Here is a 24,840-nt window from a genome sequence, read left to right on the forward strand (position 1 = left end):
ACCATTGACAATTGGGTGAATGCAGCGCCAGGTCCAATTCTGTTTTTAGTTTGTTTATACAGGTTGCTTCGTTATTATGCAGTAAGTGGGGAGAGAGCCCACACTATCCGTCTCAGAGCTGTCAACGCTCATGGGGAATGTGAAGAATGACATTTAGGATTAGTAAGAGTGCAATCGTTTGCAAACAGCATGTGAACACCATCACCTCCAAGTTCCCCTTCAAGTCACACGCCACTTGATTTTGACATCTACCACTGTCCCTCCACTGTGGCTGGGTAATAGTCTTGGAATTCCTTTCCTAACAATATTGTGAGAGCATCATCATCACCAGGTTCAAGGCAAAAGCCCACCATCTTCTCAGGGCAACTGAGAATGGACAATAAATTTGGCCTTGCCATCATCGCCCACATCCTGAGAGCTAATACGGAAACAGCTCAGACTGGAGGCAGCCACTGAAGTTGATCTGAGTGTGCAAAATTCAGCTCCCTGTACCTGTACTTGCAAACTGCACTTTCATGTACTTTTTTTTAAGTGATTACAACATGCAATGATTTTTTATTTCCAGTTGAAGAAAATAAACCTTTTTGACAGGTTCAAAAAGGTTACGCGTGGTTTAAGGTTTTTAAAACAGAAAATAATTGAAATGCACTGTGGGCTGATCAACGTCTAAAAAAGAAAGAGGTTAATATTTCAACTGAACTTGGTTTTAGAGTGTGTTTTTTTTTGACTCACCCTTATCTCTCCTCAAATTGTTTAAAAGTAACCTTATTTCAGAAAGTTTAATCAGCATAACTTCAGTCCAAGTGATTGCTCACCTGCCTCTGTGCTGCTATGGAATTAATCCAGTCGGGGCCTGCTGCGAAAATAAGCCACCTTTTCTTCATGAGTGTAGAATGCATAGCCGGTTGGATTGATTGTAGGTATGCGTTGCAAAAGGTTTCAGTTCACAAGTCAATACAGTGTATGTGGAATTAAATTCCCAGTGGAAGGAACTGGAACTTGTACTGCTGTATCGAACTCTGTGCACCTAATTTTCTTTTCATATTTAAAATATCTGTAACCCTTCTAAGATAAATTATTTTAGGTTTCAAAGGTGAGATTATAGTAGCTTCCAAAATGCCAGATAATTTCCCCAAATAAATGTTAAAAACAAATGGGGTAGATTTTCAATTTGCTACCCATGCGTAAAACTGGATTGGTTGCCCTAAGGTGCTGCTTGTTAGTTTTTTTTAGATTAACCAATATATTGGTGAGTGCTGCTAGTTAGCTTTTGCTAATGTTCTTAGGTTAACATATATATCTGTGAGTGTTGCTAGTTATCTTTCACTAGTGTTTTTTGGTTAACATATATCAGCGAGTGCTACTAGTTAGCTTTTGCTAGTTTTTTTTAGATTAACCTATATACATGAGTGAATGCTGCTAATTAACTTTTGCTCGTATCTTTAGGTTAATGTATTTAACAGTAAGCACTGTTAGTGAGTGTTCGCTTCTTAGCACAAGTCAGCAAGTGCTGCAGATTTCTCCACCAGTCTCCTGGACACTTGGATTAGTTTTCTTCCTCCAGTAATACGTCCACCGCAATGAAAGCAGACAGGGCACCAGCACAGGCGCATAGTTTCAGGGTGCGAAGTAATGCATAGGTTGCATTCGGGAATACCATGAAATATGCAGTTGACTGGGACGTGATGAGGGCTGCGAGGAAAAAAATAGTGTCAATATGTGTTGGGAAGGAATTATATTAGTGACAGACCACAGACCGCTAGCATGGCTAAAATATCAAAGCTTTGGAGTCAGCTGTCCTGGCAGGTGTTGGCAATACAGAAGCTTGACATGAATCTAAAGCTTTGACCTGCTTGTAATAGAAATTGTGGAGAATATTCATTGGTTAGGATCAGATTCTTGGAAGTGACATGACATTCCAAAATCCTTATTTGATGGTAATGGAACCATAAAGTAATGATCTTAAAAGTAGCCAAGTAACCATTATAGTCATTCAAACCACTTAAAGCAGCACTTGTCACTCAAGGGAGGAGCATTCTGCTGATAAGTGAAATTCTGGTTGGTTACAGAGCTCAATTTTGGTTGCAAAGTAGGGAAGAATGTGTTGGAAGAATTGTTTCCAATTAATTTGAAGATAAATATTTTACCATTCTATGCAATGGGGAGTTCAGACATTTGCTGATGTTGGTGTAACAAGAACAATATAATATTTTAAGGCAGTTTCAATCAGATCAGCCATGATCTCATTGAATGGCGGAGCAGGCTCGAGGGGCCGAATGGCCTACTCCTGCTCCTATCTCTTATGGTCTTATGGTTATGATTCTTGACCTAGGTATCTGAGGATTAGTAGGCAAACCAAAAATGTGCATTGTTTGTTGGGTAAGTGTAATTTTATATTCGTCATTCGGGTGAAGTGTTTGGTCCGAGTGTACACCAAGTGGTCGTTAGGCACGGTGGAATGAGCTGACCGTAGTGAGATGTGTGAGGTCCACTTGATTTTCATAAGCACAGCAAGCCCCCAGTAAGAACAATACCTCTCCACCTCCCCCACCCACCCACCCACTGGGAGCTCGCTGCTTCTGGGCTGCAATACCCAGTGCTGCATCCTTTGGCAGAGGATAACTTTCGCATGTGCAATTGTACCAGAGGAAGGAGTCAACACCTTCAGAAAGGGAAGGGAGAAAAATTGGTGGAGAGATAAAGGGGGTGATTTTAAACCCCAAGAATGGGTGGGTTGGGGGCAGGTGGGAGCTGAAAATAGTTGCTTTTTTGGGTCGCAACCGCAAAATTTTCGGACTTTGCATTCCCAGTGGGAAGCCTGTACTTTTACAAGCCGACGTTAAACCCGGAAATAAAGCCGGGTTGCGGTCGCGACCCAAAAAACAACAATTTTCAACTCCCACCCGCCCCCAACCCACCCATTCTTGGGGTTTAAAATCACCCCCATAGAGAGAGAACATTAAAATCTTCAGGCATCACTGCTGGAATTCTGTTTTTGAATCCCTGATATTTTTTGGAGCATTTCCTTCTACTTGTGTTTGGAGAGAAAGAGAGCACAATGCAATGAGGGCTGACTCATCACTATTCCAACTCTATCATGGATGATCGATCAGTCTGAGGCATTCCAAGCCAACTTTATCTCTCTGCTGAATCTCTGTAAGTACACAGTTAAATGCTACTTTACTGAAAAGAAGCATCAACTATTATCTTCCTGCTATTCCAGCTCCTTGCCAAGGCAATCTTTGTGACTTCTGTATATCTCCCTTCCTCCTTTCTTCCATTCTGACAGTACGGACCTAAGCTCCCCTAAAGAGAAAGTTGATCTTTTTGGCTCACCATTTTTCCCAATTCTAAACTTAATGATCTTGGTACGGATCCTTCATCCATTGCTCCATTTTGTAACTAACATCAACATAACCCTGATCAGGTTAGTAAGATCCTCCATTCTCTGGACTCCAAAAGGGTTAAGTTCAGAGGCAGATGTAAAGAAAATCTCAGTCTGAGTCCTGATGTCATCCCTCTCATCATTGTGAATATGTATTCTTCCGAACTTAAACCTATTCTACTCTGTTCCTTCAATGATTCTCTTATTCCTGGTCCAATTTTCCTTCTTCTTGGAAATGTATCTCTCAGATGGGTGATCTCTCTAACCACTGCTCTATGACCTCTATATTGGTACTTTCAAAAATATGAATACTACTGTTCACTCTCAAATTATCCATCAACTTGAAAGTTCTGACCCAATCTATGATTTCCAATATGGTTTTCAATGTTGACTTTCCACTGGTGATCTTGTCTCCTGTCATATGCACCTTCGGCACGCTGCTCTTGAGCACCTTGGTCATTTGCCTTGGACACATCCAAAACCTTTGACAATGTCTGGCAATGTGCATTTCTAAATAAGTTATCATTATACGGCCTCCCACCAAAATTACCTAGTTTGCTGTCAAATTGTTTTATCTGTGCCAATCTCTGCTGCCCGTATCCTAACTCGCACCAAGTCCCGTTCACCCATCACCCCTGTGCTCGCTGACCTACATTGGCTTCTGGTCCTTGAACGCCTCAATTTTAAAATTCTCATCCTTGTTTTCAAATCCCTCCATGGCCTCACCCCTCCCTATCTCTGTGACCTCCTCCAGCCCTACAACCCTCCGAGATCTTTGCGTTCCTCCAATCCTGGCCTCTTGCGCATTCCTGATTTTAATCGTTCCACCATTGGCAGCAGTGTCTTCAGCTGCCTAGACTCCAAGCTCTGGAATTCCCTCCCTATACCTCTCCACCTCTCTACCTCTCGCTCCTCTTTTAAGACGCTCTTTAAAACTACCTCTTTGACCAAGCTTTTGGTCAACTGTCCTAATATCTTCTTATGTGGCTCAGTGTCAAATTTTGTTTGACAACATTCCTGTGAAGCGCCTTGGGATGTTAAAGATGCTATATAAATGCAAGTTGTTGTTGTTGTAGTTGATGTTTCATTCTCATACTCTTTTATCCATGAATTTTGGTGTCCCCAGGACCCTGCCCTTACTTGTACTCTGTACCTCCTTCATATCAAATATGTCCTACAATTATCTTATCCATTGTTTTGCTGATTATTCAACTCTAATTTATCATTTCTTCCAGATTGCACACTTTCAGCGTTCAGAGCCTCTGGTCGTCTCAGAACGCGATGGCTGAATCACTACATCTTGATCTGCTCCATGCCCTTCAATGAGACAATGAAAATTATTCTTTGTTCAGTTGTTCGAACAGTTTCTTCATGTTTCTCACAAGCCTACCCAAAAACTACCACTTCTTACCCTTGATAGCTCCACCTTTAGTTTTTCTTCATCTCTTGAAATTCTTGGTCTCAGTGGGGGAAATTTTAATCCCCCCAGGACGGGTGTGAGAGGGGCGGGGGGGGAGGGCATAAAATTTCAAACCTGACCCCAACCTGCCTCCAACGTGCCCACTTCCGGTTTTAATGGAGTTGGGTTGGGGGTGGGCGATTAACCTGCTCTCGAGAGGCGGGTCAGTTATTTAAATATGTTAATGAGGCTGTGTACCTCAAATTTTAACTGACAGCTGCGGGCTGGGTTTCCCCAGGGCTCGGGAAACCAGACAGCTGAAGGGAGGCGAGCAGGGCCGAATCCAGCACAGCTTGTGGGCCAGGAGGAGCAGGAGTGCTTCCCCCCACCCCCAACCCCTCAAGCAAACCTGCCACGATCGGCCTCCCTCCCCGCGATCCGATCCCCACCCCCACCCCCCCCCAAGATCTCCCCCGACCCACGACCTTCCCCTCAAACCCGGTTCACCATTCTGCTTCAGTAACTCATTCTTTCCCAGGACTTTAACACAGTGGAGTCTCTTACCTTCCTCAATATTTCTTTCCTGCTTCGAGGTTCAGGCTTTTAAAAGCCAAACTTGGTGTCACCTGATCACTACTTCCTTATTTACCTCATCTCTTTTATTCTTTTCAACTCCGGTGGTGTCCGGCATCATGGACCCTATGCCTTTGGCTTGATTTCATAGAATCATAGAATCTTACAGCACAGAAGGAGGCCATTCGACCCATTGTGCCTGTGCCGGCTCTTTGAAAGAGCTAGCCGAATGGTCCCACTCCCTTGCTCTTTCCCTATAGCCCTGCAATTTTTCTCTTTACAAGTATTTATCCAATTCCCTTTTGAAAGTTACTATTGAATCTGCTTCCACCGCCCTTTCAGGCAGCACATTCCAGATCATAACAACCCGCTGCATAAAAAAAATTCTCCTCCTCTCCACCCCTAGTTCTTGTGCCAATTATCTTGAATCTGTGTCCTCTGGTTATTGACCCTCCTGCCAGCAGAAACAGTTTCTCCCTATCGACTCTATCAAAACCCCTCATAATTTTGAACACCTCAATCAAATCTCCCCTTAACCTTCTCTGCTCTATGGAGAACAAGCCCAGCTTCTCCAGTCTCTCCACAGAACTTAAATTCCTCATCCCTGTAATCATTCTAGTAAATCTCTGCACCCTCTCTAAGGCCTTGACATCCTTCCTAAAGTGTGGTGCCCAGAATTGGACGCAATGCTCCAGCTGAGGCCGAACCAGCAATCTATAAAGGTTTAGGATAGCGTCCTTGCTTTTGTACTCTGTGCCTCTATTTATAAAGCCCGGGACCCCATATGCTTTTTTAACAGCCTTATCATCTTGTCCTGCCACCTTCAAAGATTTGTGTATGTGAACCCCCAGGTCTCTCTGTTCCTGCACCCCATTAAAATTGTACCATTTAGTTTATATTGCTTCTCCTCATTCTTCCTTCCAAAATGCATCACTTCACACTTCTCTGCTTTAAATTTCATCTGCCATGTGTCCGCCCAATTCACCAGTCTGTATATGCCCTCCTGAAGTCTGTTACTATCTTCCTCACTGTTTACTACATTTTCAAGTTTTGTGTCATTTGCAAACTTTGAAATTACGCCTCCTATACCCAACAAAAAAAAAGAAATTTCTCAACAGAAAAAAAAGCAAATGTTAAAACATGGGGCCCGATTTTAGCACCCGCTATCGGGTGCGTTCTCGGCGGGGGGGGCCTCGAAAATTGCGAAATCCAGGATCCCGACCGGATCCCGCCCACTTCCGGGTTCCCTGCTAACGCGCCGGCGTGTGCGCGCAGCCCCCGCTGGTGGGAATCCCGCAGGCAATTAAAGCCACTTGAGAGTATTAACTTAGCTATTTCAGGTCATTGACTGACCTGATTAAGGGACTATGTGTGATTTTGGATCAACATGGGACTGTTTCCCACACTGGGGGAAACACTCCCAGATCGAATGGACGTGTTGCAGCTGTCAGCCTGTGGCAACTGCAAAGGTCCATTTGACAGGTGGGGGGAGGGTGGGGGGGAGACCCTCACCCATTGCAGGAGGCCACTCTGTCACTTGGGACAAAGTTTGGCCTCCACCACCCTCCTCCTGACGGTCAAAGTCACCAACCTGCACACTCACCCCGGGGTCCGGAGACATGTACCTACCTTGCGGACCCCCTCAGATGTACATCTTGCGGATGGGGGCCGCCGTAGCTGCAGTCATGACCTCCTCGGAGGGCGAACAGCATCACCAGCCTCACTAGCCTCGCCATCCACGCCGTCCACCTCTGACTCGTGGACCTCCACAACAGAGTGCTGTGACACATCCACCTGTACAGCAGGAGGGAGGGCTACCGCAGAGAGAGATGCGTCGCAGAGGGCACTACCCTCGCCACAGGGTCCACAGACCGAGGCTCAGCCTCCTGGACCTCTCTGAGCAGCAGTGCACACGGAGGCTCAGAGTCACTCGACATGTAGCCGTGGACATCTGCAGCCTCTTTCATGCCGAACTGCTCCTGGCTGGCCCGTGCACCATCTTCCTACCTGTCGCTGTCAAAGTCACCACTGCCCTCCCGAACTTCTCCTCCACAGCCTTCCAGGGTGCAACCGGGGACATCGCCGATGTCTCTCAGTCGTCTGCGCAGAAGAGCCCTGCAAATACACCTACACCCACTCTGCAGTGACACAATGGGTGGCATCATGGTGGGTCCTCATAGTGATACCCAGGAGCGGGCATAATTGCACAAACCGGACAGGATTGGCGAAGACATGGCAGTAGTGGTGCCAATATAATGTGTGATGTGAGTTGTTCTGAAATTCAATATAAGTAACAACCATGACAAACCCTCAAACACCCTTGTGCATCCCCTTCATGCTCACGACACGTTTGCCTCACACTGCCTACTGCACATATGTGATGCATGCCCTGTGCCTGCAGCACAGGTGGTGGCAGGTTGAGTGAGGCTGGCCGTGAGAGAGATGCACGAGAGGGTGAGTATGGGATGGAGCCATGAGATTGTATGAGGATTGGGTTGCGTGGTAGTGGCGGGGTGAGTACTGGCGAGGTGAGTAGGTGGAGGTAAGATGAGGATGAGGTTTGAGTGGTTATGAGGGGTGATGTGACAGAGTAGTGTTGGCAGTGCCGAAGGAGATGTGGGGTGGGGGCAGTGATGTGGCAGACGGAGTGTAGGGGAAAGACTACGTGTACTCACTTTGGCTGACCTACTGAGGTCATTGGACCGCCTCCTGCACTGTGTGCAGGTGGGCGATATGTTGGTGGCGCAGGTGACCCCCTCTGCCACCTCAAGCCAGGCCTTCCTGGTGGCGGAGGCGGGCCACTTCCTCCCGCCCACCGGGTGGAAGATCTCTGTCCTCCCCCTCCTCCTCACCCCATGTATTGATACCTGGGGTGAGGCATCATTAAACTGGGAGCAGCCTTCCCCCTGGGCTGCTCCATGCAGTCATCTTTGCTATTGGTTGCAGCATCTGTCAGTGGAGGACTGCCCCTTTAAATAGAGCGCCTCCAGCTGACAGATCTTACTGCGCATGCACAGCCCGCCCGACGCGCAGATCAGCAGCGGGGAACCCGGAGGAGCAGGTAAGTGAATCCAATTAGTGGGTTGCCTGCTACGATCGCGCTGGAAACCCATTAATTTCACCGGGCGCGTTACCAACGCGCCCGCTTGCCCATCCGCCGGGAACCCGCACCCCTGGTAAAATCGGGCCCCATGGTCTCTCTAGTTTCTCTGTTACTGAGGAACAGTGCTGTAGGTGCCAGGTAAAACCATCCCTTTGTCCTGTTGTATCAAGCCAAAAACAGTGCCCTCCCTGTTAAACTGTAGTGTTAAAACAAACTTGCCGTTTGTTTATTTTTCAAAGGTTAATAGTTAACTCTAATAAGAGAGAGGGAAGAAGTGATGTCAGAATTCTACAAGGTCAACGGTAGGTGGGTGAAAGGTCACTTGGTCAAAGTACAACAATTTCTGGAGGAAAGCCAATTATTTCTGACCACTGGAATTTTCTTCTTGGCACACAGTTTCTCTGATCTGAATTGAAAAGTTTTACCACAAAATAAGTTTGTTTGAATTTGACAGCTGAGGTGGAGGTGTTACAATAGCATGTGAACTAATAGGCCCCCCTCACAGTGGGATAGGTGATAAAAGAGAAGTTGCCTTTTCTTACCAAATTTCAAAACCAAAACTGGAGACCAGTGATCTATGGGCCAGGTTGACTGGTCTGGAAATTAGACAGTAAGTCAGCGGGGCCCACTAAGTTAAGTTTTGGGTGCTGTTCTAGGTGTTAATTGTTATAATTGTTAAACCTCTCCACCTCTCTACCTCTCTCTCCTTTAAGACGCTCCTTAAAACTTACATCACCTGTCCTTATGTGGCTCGGTGTCAAATTTTGTTTGATAACGCTCCTGTGAAGCGCCTTGGGACATTTTATTACGTTAGAGGCGCTATATAAATGCAAGTTGTTGTTGTTGGTGTGTTGTACATTATCAAGGAATTAACGTTGTTAATTGTATGATTTGTATCAATTGGGGTTAATTGTATTCAGGTGGTGGGTATTGATTGGGGACTCTCTTGAATCCTTTTTGTAGGAGAGCTTAGCTAGAGTGTGGTGTGTGCAAGAGGAAACTCTGTGAATAAAGACATGGAAGCAACTAAAGACCAGGTGCTAGTATTCTAGCCTTCACCACATGGCTATCCAGTTTTAACAAATGTGTGAGCACCTGCTCATCAGCATTCTCTGCAATAATTTCTACTATTGTGTTTTTAATCATAGATGATTTACAGCTAAGGCTTCAGTGGACTTTGAACTGGATAAGTGCTGTGGAATTTTCCCACAGGAAATCTGAACTCCATGAGGTGAATTGGAATGTTGCTTCACCCACGTACAATATCTCATCCTCCAGGTCTACTGTGAGGTAAACCTAATTGTTTCAATCCAAAAGTCTTATTAGATTCCGTAGCGGCACAGTTCTAAATAGGGTGAGGCCGATTTTAACTCCTGGGAAGTGTGAGGGGACAGCAATCCCGGGGCTGGGAGTGTTAAATGCCGTTGGTCAGCTGCTTGGCCGCTTCTGGCAAAAAGCTGCAGCTGGCTGGCAGGGAAGGACGCAGATCGGGCATCAGCAGAAGACTGCCGGCAGCAAGGTTAAGTCTGGGATGTGGGGGTGTTCTGAGGGTCTTGTGTCTGGGGAGGAGGGGGAGAGCCCAGGGCAGCAGAGGCCCAGACTTTCCTTGTAAGGTCTTGAGGAGCACTCCTGCCCCTCCAAACCCTACCAAGGAAAGTTTTTAAAAAAATTTACCTTAGTGAGCCCTGCTGGCTTACTGACAGGCTCACCTGGTGAGGAGACCATGATGGCTGTCTTGCTCGGAAGGGAGCTAAAATGCCAACAGGGTTCCATGTACACCATGGGACCCTGATTTGCATTGATTAATGAGGCTCCTGCTGGTAGTTTATTTACTTTAGAGCAGGGATGACTTAAGAAGCAATCTGATAGAGGCCTATAAAATAATTAAAGGATTGGATAGCATCCCTATTGATAGATTGTTCCAGTTTGACAGATTGGGGAGGACCAGGGGACATGAGTTTAAACTATGGAAGAGTAGCAATAGGATGTTAGGCGGTGGTTCTTTTCCCAGACAGTAGTGAGCCTCTGGAATACATTGCCTGCTGGTGTGGTGAGTGCTAACTCTATGCATGTCTTCAAGAGGGAGCTGGATCTGTTCTTGACTGGGGCAGGGTTTGCATCATATAGAAGGTAAGTGTCTTCATAGATAACACCTGGTCCATTTGATCGCCTGAACTGGTTTCGATCACCTCAAGGAGTCGGAGAGGAATTTTCCAGAGTACTTTTTTGCCTTATTGGCCCTGGGTTTTTCCTTTATCTTTTTGCCTCCTCCAGGAGATTACATGGCCGGGGGGGGGGGGGGAACAGGTCAAAAGTGTTTAGTCATGATGCTCCGGCCATCATGATGTGGAGCAGGCTTAATGGACCAGCTGGCCTTTTCCCGGCTGTCCATCTTGTATGTTCGTAAGAATGGAAATTGAAGTAGGGAAAGGAAAATCAAGCAGGATGTAAAATGGGCGGCCGACCAATTGCCGCCCATTGCACGCCTGGTATAAACAGTTAAAATCAAACCCCACACCCTGACAGAAAGGGCAGAGGAAAAAAAAATTGGAAAGAGGCATCCCAGTGGACATTTTGCATCTCTTAAAGGTTATTACAGACCAGCATTAGTTGAAACCTAGGCCTTAGTCTGTGCTCACAGTCAGGGATTATTTGCAGAATGAAGAGACTAAGGGGGTGAAATTTCTCTTAACTGTTTTCCTCTGTAATTGATGACCCGCTAACAAAATTGGCATTTCTGAGAAAGTAATTTCAGTACAAGGTTAATTACAGCGGAAAGTAGGCATTCTCCAGCTTGTCATTAAAAGTGGAATTTCACTCTAAAAGAGGGGGAGGTAATAGTACTTTGCAAAAAGAATTACAATTAATGCCATACTGTCATAATATAAATAAAACAGACACAAGAGTGCTAAACTCCATATGCAGGGAGCTGAAAATGTTGCTTGTTGCCTATTGCCTAGAGCTAAGTTAAATGCCCATCTTAAAAGTGGCCCCAGAAATGTTCTGCCTGCTTCCTTTTTTTTTTGCCAATTTACCCTCCTTCTCTTCTGAAAGTGTTGACTCCCGCTGGTATATGTTCCATGGAACCAGATGCCCACTTTAGTACCTTGCCCAAATAACAATTCCTCATATGTGACACTGAACAGTGAGTGTTGGCAGGCATTGCAGCCAAGCCCAAATCTGTCCTCACACAACAGTCACGCACGTACACTTTCCAGGCTGGTGTGTGTATGTGGAAAAGAAAGAACTTGCATTTATATAGCGCCTTTAATGACCTCAGGACATCCCAAAGTGCTTTACAACCAATGAAATACTTTTTGAAGTGGAGTCACTATTGTAATGTGGAAAATGCAGCAGCCAATTTGTGCACAGCAAGGTCCCACCAACAGCACTGAGGTAATCACCAGATAATTTGTTTTAGTGATAAATGTTGACCAGAACACTGGGGAGAACTCCCCTGCTATTCTTCGAATAGTGTCATGGGATCTTTTACGTCCGCCTGAGCAGCCATATGGGGCCTCGATTTAGTGTCTCATCCAAAAGACAGCACCCACTACAGAGCGGCACTCTCTCGTTATTGGCACTGAAGTGTCAGCCTAGATTATGCACTCAAGTCTCCAGACCCACAACCTTCTGACTCAGAGGCAAGAGTGCTACCACTGAGCCATGGCTGACACCTGGGTGGGTGTGGGGGTTGGAGGGGGGGGGCGGGTGGTGTCACTAAATTACATTCAGGAACGGAAACCCAGACGATTTCCCCTCCATGCCCTTTACTGCCACCCTGTAGCTGAGATAAGCTTAGGCTGCATAAACTGGGGTTTGAACTTGAGACCTGCTGAGACTGTTTAGCTCAGTTATATACCACCCTCACCCACTGAATCATTAAGGGAGCTTGAACCCTTTTTTAGGCTTCCTTTTACCATTCACCATACATTGTTAGTGTAACAGCTCACAGACAATGTGAGCAACTTGGAGGGACACGGTTTTGCTTGAGTAAATAAGGAGAAATTGTTTCCAGTGGCAGAAGGGTTAGTAACCAGATTGCACAGATTTAAGGTAATTAGCAAAAGAACCAGGGGAGAGATGAGGACAATTTGTTTTACGCAGCGAGTTGTTATGATCTGGAATGCGCTGCCTGAAAGGGTGGTGGAAGCACATTCAATTTCAAGAGGGAATTTGATAAATATGTGAAGGGGAAAAATTGCAGGCTATGGGGAAATAGCAGGGGAGTGGGACTAATTGGATAGCTTTCAAAGAGCTGATGGGCTGAAGAACGCAGAAGGAGGCCATATCATTCTACGATTCTAAGTCCTACATTTCATCCCTCCCTCTCCTGGATTTGACTCTGACAAGGGCAAGGCTGGGTCTCGGAGCCAAGCAACTGTGTGGGAAATTTACAGGTAGAGACTTACCCTGTGACACAGCATGTTGGGAATTTGGAGTGGATAATAAATTTTCAAAATGCAAGGTTATGAAAGCTTGTCTCGTTTAACTGTTAATAGAATTCAAGCCTTGGACAGAAACAATTAAGCAAAAAAACTGCTGTATTTGGCAGAGAAAGAGTCATAATTTATCTAGAGGTGACATTCATTTTGATGGGATCCACCCTCCCTGGGGGTAAAGGAAGGGTGGATGACAATGAACGCTGAATAATTATCTATTGGATCCATAAGTAAAAGGCAATTACCACATCTTATACAGCACAGAGTAATGGAATGGAAAGAGATGGAATTCAGAAAATGGTTTAAAGCCCATGTCCAGCAATTTTTCATGTGTCGGTGCATTTTGGACAATTTTCAGATACAACCACTCTAGATATTCTGCCAGAGGAAGGTTTAGAGATCCAGTTACAATTAGTTTACAATATTCAAGTGTATTACTTTATCACAGTTGGCCACTTGACCTGCACAATGGACAGTTAGAATCAGTGGAAAATGGCAGCCAAGTGAAGCCATTACACAGACTTAGTTCTGAAAGTACAACTTGATTACATAGCAACATGGAACTGTTGGAGCAAACAAAAAATGAAAACAATCCTGGGTGGTAGAATGGCTTAGGACATCTCTAAAGTCATTAGCACAGTAATGTGCATTCCTGAAGATTGTTGGAATAGTGTAAAATGACCTTCAACACATCCAAAAAATTGCAAGCAATAAAAGCAAATTTTAAAAAGGCAGAACTTACTGAAGAAAATGTTACTGTGGGCTGAAAAAATGTTGCTAAATTAACAATTTTCAACTACACAAATCTGAAACCTCGTCTGACTCAACCAATGTCAGTGAGTTTGAGATGTTTTTCTTTTTTAAAAAAAATATAGTACATATAATATTTATTATTTTCATCTATTGCCACTGTAAATTGTATATTATGCATTGCACTATTATACCAGCACATATCTTATGTTGTTAGGGTGAGTCAGAGGATATGTCTTTTTCATAATGACAGTAAAATTATATCATGTAGCTCACAATGAATTGCTGGATGATACAAGATCACAAAACAGGCTTAGATAAATAGAGCACTTTGATCCATTTGATCTCATCCTGCTATAAAACCAACCCTAGCATCTTCCTCATAAATTTTTCTTAAATGAGCCAACCAACCTTCTTGCCAGCCCATTTAAACTGTTGATCATCCTCAGCATAAAGATATTCTTCCTCGCTTCTGTCCAAAATTTGTTCTTCAGAGACCTAAACTTGAGCCCTCATGTCCTGCTTGCTTGGCATATCTGGATTTATTTCCTTTTGTCTCCATAAATATATTGAAGAACCTCACAGATTACCTGGGGAGGGAGGGGAGAGACAAAATTAAACGAGACTTGTAAATGCCATGACGGATCACACCCAAGATAAGATCGATGAGTAAGATGGTACTGCCCTTTAAACGCATAGCTCAAAGAGTGGCGTGGGAGGAAGGGGTTCCGATTCACGGGGAAGTGGCACCAGTATTGGGGAAAGAGGGAGGTGTTCCAATGGGACGGGCTCCACTTAAACTGGGCTGGGACCACCGTCCTGGCGAATCGAATAACTAGGACTGTAGACAGGGCTTTAAACTAAAGGCGGGGAGGGGGGGGGGCGGTGGGTGGAAGGGGTCAGGTGAGGGGAAATTTAGAAATCTAATGAGAAAAGTTAAGTCAATAGAACAGTGTAGTGACTTTGGTAAAGATAAGCAGGGTGTGGCAGGAAGGGACAGAGTTTACCAATAATAGTGCAACAACAAGTAAGGTCAAAGCAGGAAAAAGTAAAAATTAAAGGCTCTTTATCTGAATGCATGGAGCATCTGTAACAAGATAGATGAATTAATTGCACAAATAGAGATAAATGGGTTTGACTTAATAGCCATTACAGAGACGTGGTTGCAAAATGACCAAGGTTGGGAACTAAATATTCCAGGGTACATGACATTTAGAAAAGACAGGCAGAATGGAAAAGGAGGGGGTGTAGCCCTAATAACAAAGGATGACATAAGGACAGTGGTGAGAAAGGATCATTCTACAGGTAGTAGAATCAGTACAGGTGGAAATTAGAAATAACAAGGGGCAAAAAACACTAGTGGGGGTAGTTTATAGGCCCCCTAATAGTAGCAATACCTTTGGACAGGGTAATAATCATGAAATAATAGGAGCTTGTAACAAAGGAAATGCTGTCATCATGGGGGACTTTAATCTGCATATAGACTGGGCAAATCAAATTGGCAAAGGTAGTTTGGAAGACGAGTTAATGGAATGTATTCGAGATGGTTTCCTAGAGCAATATGTCATGGAACCAACTGGGGAACAGGCTATTTTAGATCTTGTATTATGTAATGAGATAGGGTTAATTAGTAATCTCACAGTAAAAGAACCTCTGGGGAAGAGTGATCAGAATATGATAGAATTTCACAATGAGTTTGAACGTAACGTACTTAAGTCAGAAACTAGAGTCTTAAACTTAAATAAAGCCAATTACATAGGCATGAGGGACGAGTTGTCAAAGGTAGATTGGGAAATTAAATTAAAGGGTTTGACAGTTGAAAAGCAATGGTGAACATTTAAAGAAATATTTCAATATTCTCAACAAGTATACATTCCATTGAGAAATAAAAATTCCACGGGAAAAGTGATCCACCTGTGGCTAACTAAAGAAGTTAAGGAGAGTATTAGATTGAAAGAAGAGGCCTATAACGTTGCCAAGAAGAGTAATAAGCCTGAGGATTGTGGGAGTTTTAGAAACCAACAAAAGACGACCAAAAAATTGATAAAAAGGGACAAAATAGAATATGAAAGTAAATTAGCGAGAAATTTAAAAACTGATTGTAAGAGCTTCTACAAGTATGTAAAAAGGAAAAGAGTAGCAAAAGTAAGCGTTGGTCCCTTAGAGGCAGAGACAGGAGAAATTATAATGGGGAATCAGGAAATGGCAGATGTGTTAAACAAGTATTTTGTATTTGCCCTCACAGTAGAAGACACAAAAAGCACACCAAAAATAGTAGGGAACCAAGGGATAAATGAATGAGGAACTTAAAACAATTAATATCACTCGAGGAAAAAGTACTGGACAAACTAATGGGACTAAAAGCCAACAAATCCCCTGGACCTGATGGCCTACATCCTAGGGTTCTAAAAGGGGTGGCTGCAGAGATAGTGGATGCATTGGTTATGATCTTCCAAAATTCCCTAGTATCTGGAACAGTCTCAGTAGACTGGAAGGTAGCAAATGTTACCCCGATATTCAAGAAGGGAGGGAGAGAGAAAACAGGGAAAATGCTGGAATCCATTATTAAGGAAGTGGTAACAGGGCACTTAGAAAATCATAATATGATAAGGCAGAGTCTACATGGTTTTATGAAAGGGAAATCGTGTTTGACAAATTTATTAGAGTTTTTTGAGGATGTAAGTCCCAGGGTAAATAAAGGGGAACCAGTGGTTGCAGTATATTTGGATTTTCTAAAGGCATTCGAAAAGGTGCCACATAAAAGGTTGTTACACAAGGTAAGGGCTCATGGGTTTGGGGGTAATATATTAGCATGGATACCGGATTGGCTAAAGGACAGAAAATAGAGTAGGGATAAACGGGTCATTCTCGGGTTGGCAGGCTAGTGGGGTGCCGCAAGGATCGGTGCTTGGGCCTCAGCCATTTACAATCTATATTAATGAATTAGATGAAGGGACCGAGTGTATTGTATCCAAGTTTGCTGATGATACAAAGCTAGGTGGCAAAGCAAGCTGTGAGGAGGACACAGAGTCTGCAAAGGGATATAGACAGATTGAGTGGGCAAGAAGGTGGCAGATGGAGTATAATGTGGGGAAATGTGAGATTATTCACTTTGGTAGGAAGAATAGAAAAACAGAATATTTTTTAAATGGTGAGAAACTATTAAATGTTGGTGTTCAGAGAGACTTGGGTGTCCTCGTACAAGAAACACAAAGTTAGTGTGCAGGTACAGCAGGCAATTAGGAAAGCAAATGATATGTTGGCCATTATTGCAAGGGAGTTGGAGTACAAGAGTAAGGAAGTCTTACTACAGTTGTACATGGCTTTGGTGAGAACTCACTTGGAGTACTGTGTACAGTTTTGGCCTCCTTATCTAAGGAAGGATATACTTGCCTTAGAGGCGGTGCAACAAAGGATCACTAGATTAATTCCTGGGATGCGGGTTGTCCTATGAAGAGAGGTTGAGTGGAATGGGCCTATAATCTCTGGAGTTTCGAAGAATGAAAGGTGATCTCATTAAAACATAAGATTCTGAGGGGGCTTGACAGGGTAGATGCTGAGAGATTGTTTCCCCTGGCTAGAGTCTCGAACTAGGGGGCATAGTCGCAGGGTAAGGAGTTGACCATTCTTCCTGAGATGAGGAGGAATTTCTTCACGCAGAGGGTTGTGAATCTTTCCCAGAGGGCTGTGGATGCTGATTCATTAAATATATTCAAGGCTGAGTTAGATGGATTTTGGACTCTAGGGGAATCAAAGGATATGGGGATTGGGCGGGAAAGTGAAGTTAAGGTTGAAGATCAGCCATGATCTTATTGAATGGTGGAGCAGGCTCGAGGGGCCTTATGGCCTAATCCTGCTCCTATTTCTTATGTTCTTAAACAGAAGAGCATAGCACAGGATGTGGGTGGGGAGAGGGGAAGGGAATACAGGTGAAAGAAAAATAGTTGGAACAAAATTACAAAAATAAACATGTATTGCTCGTCATTTAGCAAAAAGGTAATGAATAAATATGTGTATGCACTCAATTAGTATAACTTAATGTGTTACACCTTAGCGCACTCATGCTACATTCTGGCTTCGGCTTTCCGGAGCTTGGAGGCCCCCAAAATATCGGAAGGAATGCCCAAAAGAGAGATGGGGTTGACAATTGTAAACAATTTTACAACACCAAGTTATAGTCCAGCAATTTTATTTTAAATTCACAAGCTTTCGGAGGCTTCCTCCTTCCTCAGGTGAACATCGTTCACCTGAGGAAGGAGGAAGCCTCCGAAAGCTTGTGAATTTAAAATAAAATTGCTGGACTATAACTTGGTGTTGTAAAATTGTTTACAAAAGAGAGAAAGCAAGGTCCAGAAAAGGAGCAAAACTTGAGGGAGGGTATGCCCCTAGGGATAAAACTTATTGGATTGATTTCCAACAGAACCTTTATTGAGTAAGTTTACAGATGGGGGTAAATTTTTAACTTGCCGCCCGAGTGTGAAATTGGCTTTGCAGATCGGCTGCCCGTTAGAAAGAATGAACTTGGATTTATACAGCACTTTACATGACCTCAGGACATCCCAAAGTGCCTCACAGCCAATGAAGTACTTTTGAAGAGCAGTCACTGTTGAAATGTAGGGAAACGCGGCAGCCAATTTGTGCACAAGGTCCCATAAACAACAGTGAGATAAATGACCAGGTAATCTGTTTTAGTAATGTTAGTTGAGGAATAAATGTTAGCCAGGACACGGGAGAGCTCCCCTGCTCTTCAAATAGTGCCACGTGATCATTTACATCCACGTGAGCGGCAGATAGGGCTTCAGTTAACATCTCATCTGGAAGCAATTTCACCACCTCCTACTGTAGGCAACCTTGGCATCCTATTTGACCCCAGACTGAGCTATGGACCCCACATCTTCTCCCTCACAAAGACTGCCTACTTCCATCTCTGTAACACTGTCTATCTCTGCCACTGCCTCTGTCCATCAGCTGCTGGGACCCTCATCTTTGCCGTTGTCACCACTAGACTCGACTATTCTAATGCTCTCTTGGCCGATCTCCCATTCTCTACTCTCCATAAACAAGCTCATCCAAAACTCTGTTGCCCATATCTATCCTGCTCACCCATCACCCCTGTGCTTGCTGACCTGTATTGGCTCCTGGTCTGCCAACAGCTCAAATTTAAAATTCTCATCCCTGATGGACTCACCCCAACCTGTAACCTCCTCCCAGCCCTACAACCCTTCGAGAATTCTGGTTTTGTTCAAGTCTGGCCTCTTGTGCATTCCCCACTCCTTTCGCCCCACCATTAGTGGCCGTGCCTTCAGACATCTAGGTCCTATGCTTTGGAATTCCCTCCCTAATCTTTGCCACCTCTCCACCTCTCTCTCCTCCTTTAAGACCCTCTTTAAAAAACCCATCTTTTTGACCAGGCTTTTAGTCATTCCTCTTACTATCTCCTTCTAACGCTTCACATTGATTTTTGTCTGATTATGCTTTTGTCAAGCACCTTAGGATGTTTTTCCTTGTTAAAGGCGCTATGTAAAAGCAAGTTGTTGTTGTTTCATACGTCCAATAAAGTCAGGGTTGAGTTTCAAAATTCTTGCAGAGTTCACAATTGAATTACGAAGCAAAAACATTTCTTCACATCTCCATAAATTATTCGTCCACATCGGAGGCATTGAAGTCATCACAACAGGAGTCAATTGTCATGTTGAAGGAGGCAGAAGCACGAATCAAGTAAGTTGAAGCAGGTATGATTGAGGAAGCTAATCAGACACAACATCAGGAAACACATTCATGTGGGGAAAGATCATTCACTATATTGTCAGGAGCAGGAAGCATTCCCAGCCAGTCAGGCCATAAAAATGGCTGGTAGAGAAACTGATGCGATTCATAGTCCTGGGGACCAGTGGATGTGCCTGTACTCACATTCGTCTTACCCTTTGGTGACATCATCGGTAGACACGGGGATAGGTTCTACAAGTACGCTGATGCTAAATTTCAAGATGGTTTTTCAAAATTGAAGATCCAAAGTTTTTAATTTGGTCCTTATTTTGCTAATTATACATCCCTACTATGTATTCAGATGGGTATCCATAGTTAATCTCTGGGAAACGAGATCTTGGAGAAATGGTACAAAATTACATTACTTAACATAAGGGTCTGCTGATTAAGCCTAATCACATCTGAGAACCAGTGCTGTGAAAACAAGAGACATATTTCCCCTCAGAAACATCTGATGGAGACGGGAGGGGACACAACTTTATTCAGGTTAAAAATGCTTAGCTATTCCTGGGAACGTCTCTGCTTTCAATGGGCTATTGAACTAACCTCAGCACTAATTTCATAACAAGGGGTTGGTGCATTGACAAAAATGCAGGTTTGCACCCACTTCCAGCCATTACATCGTGAAGCATTGACCAGACCCTAGGCAGCTCTCCACAGGCGGGAAGAATGTGTCAGAGGTAGGGTCACCCCAGGCTACTCATACACTTTCTACTAGACTGTCACATAGATACATTGGCTAAGGCATGATTACAGGTTGCTGGCTACCCACACAGTCAGGAACTAGGAACATAGGAACAGGAGTAGGCCATTCAGCCCCTCGTGTCTGCTCCGCAATTTGATAAGATCATGGCTGATCTGTGATCTAACTCCATATATCCGCCTTTGGCCCATATCCCTTAATGCCTTTGGTTGCCAAAAAGCTATCTATCTCACATTTAAATTTAGCAATTGAGCTAGTATCAATTGCCGTTTGCGGAAGAGAGTTCCAAACTTCTACCACCCTTTGTGTGTAGAAATGTTTTCTAATCTCGCTCCTGAAGGGTCTGGCTCTAATTTTTAGACTGTGCCCCCTACTCCTAGAATCCCCAACCAGCGGAAATAGTTTCTCTCTATCCACCCTATCTGTTCCCCTTAATATCTTTTAAACTTCGATCAGATCACCCCTTAACCTTTGAAACTCTAGAGAATACAACCCCAATTTGTGTAATCTCTCCTCGTAACTTAACCCTTGAAGTCCAGGTATCATTCTAGTAAACCTACGCTGCACTCCCTCCAAGGCCAATATGTCCTTCCAAAGGTGCGGTGCCCAGAACTGCTCACAGTACTCCAGGTGCGGTCGAACCAGGGTTTTGTATAGCTGCAGCATAACTTCTGCCCCCTTGTACTATAGTCCAGAAATAGTGCAAGGTTATTAACTGGAGAAAGGGTGTGAAGAGGGAGCAGAAAATAAATCAAAAATGGCGGGGGGAGGTGGAGGCAAATTATAAACATTCCTACTGTAAAGATTGTTCTGAGGGAATAGATGCAGGAAATACTAGAAATTCACAGTCAGTTGTTTAGTATCTGAGAGAACAATAGGTTAATATTTCAGGTTTATCAAGCTAAATATTATAACTTCTGGAGATCTTGCCCTTCTAACCCACTGCCTCCAATCTCTTCATCTCCTAGGAACAGGAGTAGGCCATTCAGCCCCTCGACTGTTCCGCCATTCAGTGAGATCATGGCTGATCTGTATCCTATCTCTATTTACCTGCCGTTGCTTCATAACCCTTAATACCCTGGCCTAACAAAAATCTGTCGATCTCAGTTTTGAATTTTTCAATTGATCCCCCAGCCTCAACAGCTGTTTGAGGGAAAGCATTTCAGATTTCCACTAACCTTTGTGTGGAGATATGCTTCTGGATATCACCCCTGAATGGCCTGGCTCTAATTTTAAGGTTATGTCCCCTTTTCCTAGACTCCCCCAACAGCGGAAAAAGTTTCTCTCTATCCACCCTATCAATTCCTTTCAAAATCCTAAAAACCTCAATCAAATCACCCCTTAACCTTCTGTATACCAGGGAATACAAGCCTAGTTTATGTAATCTCTCCTCATAATCGAGCCCTTGGAGCCCTGGTAATGTTCTGGTGAATCTGTGTTGTACTCCTTCCAAGGCCAACATTTCCTTTCTAAGGTGCAGTGCCGAGCTACATTCTGTCCTTTTTCTACCGTCTCTCCAAGGTTCACAAGCAAGACAGTCCAGGTGGATCCATTAGTTCAGCATGCTCCTGTTCTGCTTTATCTCTTTTGTACCCCTTTTACCTCTTTCAAGAACTAGAACACCTCGAACTTACTGCGAACTAGTTTCTGGGCGGGATATAAATTAATTTGTGTACGTGACTTTAAGTTTGCAGCAATGTTTCATTGTCTTCCCACGCAGGCTTTGGTACATGCCTTGGGCAGAGTTGTGGTAAAAGCACTCGAGACACTTTATAAAGCCATTGGGTTCAATCTTGACTTTGTGCAATAGTGTAAAACAGGTGATAGCGAGTTGGAATTAAAAGTGAGGAGAGATGTAAAATGGGCCAACGACTCGTTATCACCCGTTTTACACTAGCGCACAAAGTTAAGATCTACCCTATTGTATGATCAGTTTCCAGAAGAATTCAGTGATAATTAGCCAGTGAACTCAAGCCACTTCAGGTTAATCCATTTCAAAGGCAGTCACAACATGACCAAATCTGAACCCATATGTCTTCCAGTCTACTATAACAACAGAGTGCAGCATGTGCGTGCACAAGCTGCTGCAGAACTGCAAGTGCCAGTATATCATGGATCACTGCAATATAATTAAAATGAGCACTTGGAGTAACTGAGGATCTCTTATTAAACATGAAGCCAGCAACGCACAATATGTCTGTAATTACCTCCCTGGTGAACCTAAACCTTCTTCTGCTCTGCTGCTCCTTTAAAATCAAGCACTGCAGTTCGTTGGACGATGGCAACAGCCTCTCCCATGGCCAAGGCCTTCTCCTTGCAGCCCTCCTCCTTTGCGGATGAATCTCCTTGTCTTTCTGCTCCCCCTCAGACGGCATACCCTGCGCAAATGACAGTCTGCACTTTTTGCAATACTGTCCTTAGTCTATTTTGTAGTGCTGCTCAGTGGTGTACAGGGGAGCACTTGCTGATATGCTGAGGCATTAGAAATACATCTTCAACATGCCAAAAATCTATTCAACAAGTATACAAATAGACATGTGCTATCCATCACAGTTGTGCCTTTAAGAGTCCTCAGGATTAAGTAGAAGAATAATTTCTTAAAGCAGCAGACACTGATGTCCACTGACCAACCATACAATCTTTCCTCTCCTTCAAGCCTATGGGTCATGGGCGATTAAGGAGTTGTGTGTGAAGTCGGGGTAATTCTGATTTTTGTTTGGCATTATGAACTACTTCATGCATATTCAAGAATGGAATAGCTTCTTAAGAAACTTGAGCACAAAATCTAGGCTGACACTCCCAGTGCAGTACTGAGGGAGTGCTGCACTGTCGGAGGTGCCATCTTTTGGATGAGACATTAAACCGAGGCCCCGTCTGCCCTCTCAGGTGGACGTAAAACATTCCACAGCACTATTTTGAATAAAAGCAGGAGAATTCTCCCCAGTATCCTGGTCAATATTTATCCCTCAACCAGCAGCACTAAAACAGATTATCTGGTCATTATTACATATTTGTTTGTGGGACCTTGCTGTGCGCAAATTGGCTGCCGCGTTTCCTACATTACAACAGTGACTACACTTCAAAAAGTACTCAATTGGCTGTAAAGCACTTTGGAATGTCCTGAGGTTGTGAAAGGCGCTATATAATGCAAGTTCTTTCTTATTTAAGTATGGAAATGCATTATGGATATGTGCTTGTATCTCAATGTCTGCATATCACTGTGCCCAGAAACCTGGTAATCTGGCATTGTCATGAAAGTGTTGCTTTGTTTCTGGTCCCTGCTCCTCTATTTTGGGGAAGCCTGTGTGCTGACCGTCTCCATTTCAGAAAGGCAATGATGATAGATTAATGACTGATTCCTATAGAATCCCTGTTGGATGCCTAGAAGAAGCCAATAGCATACAAGTTAATGGCCTCTGAGCGCTTCTGGGCTCTGCACCTCAGGAAGGATATATTTACCTTGGAGGGGGTGCAATGCAGATTCACCAGAATTATACTGGGGCTAAAAGGGTCATATTATGAGGACAGGTTGCATAGACTGGGCCTGTATTCCCTCAAGTAAAGAAGATTAAAGGGTTGATCTAACTGAGGTGTTTAAGAAGATTAAAGGATTTGATAGGGTAGATGGGCAGATATTATTTCCTCTGGTGGTGAAGTCCAGAACAAGTAGCCATAACCTTAAAATTAGAGCTAGTCCGTTCGAGGGTGATGTCAGGAAGCATTTCTTCCCACAGAGGGTAGTAGAAATCTGGAACTCTCTCCCCCAAAAAGTTGTTGAGGGGGGTCAATTGAAGATTTTAAAACTGAGATGGATTTGTTAGGCAAGAGATGGATTTGTTAGGCAAGAGTATTAAGGGATATGGAACCAAGATGGGTAAATGGAGTTGAGGTGCAGATTAGCCATGATCTAATTGAATGGTGGAACAGGCTCGTGGGTCTGAATGGCTTACTCCTATCCTCATGGCTATTATTAAATCAGTGGCCAATACGAGTGGGAGACTTGACTTTAGCTCACTCTAGCTTGATTTTAACTTGGGGCGTGAATCAGATGGGTAGGCGGGGGCAGGCAGCCAACAAGTCCCCATGACGTTTTCGGCATGAGGCCTGGGTTTTAACTCCCGGGCCTCGTTTTAATACGAGTGACGGGCTGCCCTCCCTATTGCCTCGCGAATTAGGCAGTCCGCCCACGAGATGCACGCAATTTCTGGCATGACTCCTGAGGTCTAATTAAAGCGGGGATGCGGCTCTTAAAGCGAGGTTGCATCCCCAGCTTGGATTTTTCATAGGACAACTCTTGAACACCCTTTGCCTGTAGAGATAAGTTGAAAGGCTGCCCCCCAACTTTTCTGATTCCTCCGCCCCCTCCGCCCCCCCCTCCCCCCCCCCCCCCGGAGGTGCTAGTGGAAGAAGTGAGGGAGCAGTTGTTCCCCAGAAGCCGCAAGAGCATCCTCAAGGCCACAATAAAACTGGCCTAGAGAGAGGTCAGTGACACCAGCATCACTCCCAGGGCCTGGGTTCAGTGCAGAAAGCAGTTCAATGACTCTACAAGAGCAGCAAGGATGAGCACAGCTCCTCAATGCTCCACTTCTCTCAACAGCTCTTGAAAACACTGCTGTCACCCACAACTCTCAACAATTCCCTCCCCTTCAGCATACAATCACGAGGGTGCACTGACACACCTCTCTTTCTCATTTCAAACACACTCACCTCTTCCTTTTC

General features: G+C 44.2%; 2 long non-coding RNA genes across 2 annotated transcripts in view; one reads left to right on the forward strand and one right to left on the reverse strand.

Moving 5' to 3' along the window:
• LOC137331014 (uncharacterized) overlaps positions 1 to 24,840 on the reverse strand; it is a 25,116-nt gene continuing 276 nt past the window's right edge. The window contains exons 2-3 of the long non-coding RNA XR_010965351.1: positions 14,064 to 14,242; positions 1 to 1,692 (exon numbers count right to left, since the gene is read on the reverse strand). This is a non-coding gene — a long non-coding RNA (uncharacterized lncRNA). The remainder of the gene's footprint in view (positions 1,693 to 14,063; positions 14,243 to 24,840) is intronic.
• LOC137331015 (uncharacterized) overlaps positions 9,666 to 24,840 on the forward strand; it is a 26,000-nt gene continuing 10,825 nt past the window's right edge. The window contains exon 1 of the long non-coding RNA XR_010965352.1: positions 9,666 to 9,750. This is a non-coding gene — a long non-coding RNA (uncharacterized lncRNA). The remainder of the gene's footprint in view (positions 9,751 to 24,840) is intronic.

This window comes from Heptranchias perlo, chromosome 13 (assembly GCF_035084215.1).
Source record: "Heptranchias perlo isolate sHepPer1 chromosome 13, sHepPer1.hap1, whole genome shotgun sequence".
Lineage (NCBI taxonomy): Eukaryota > Metazoa > Chordata > Chondrichthyes > Hexanchiformes > Hexanchidae > Heptranchias > Heptranchias perlo.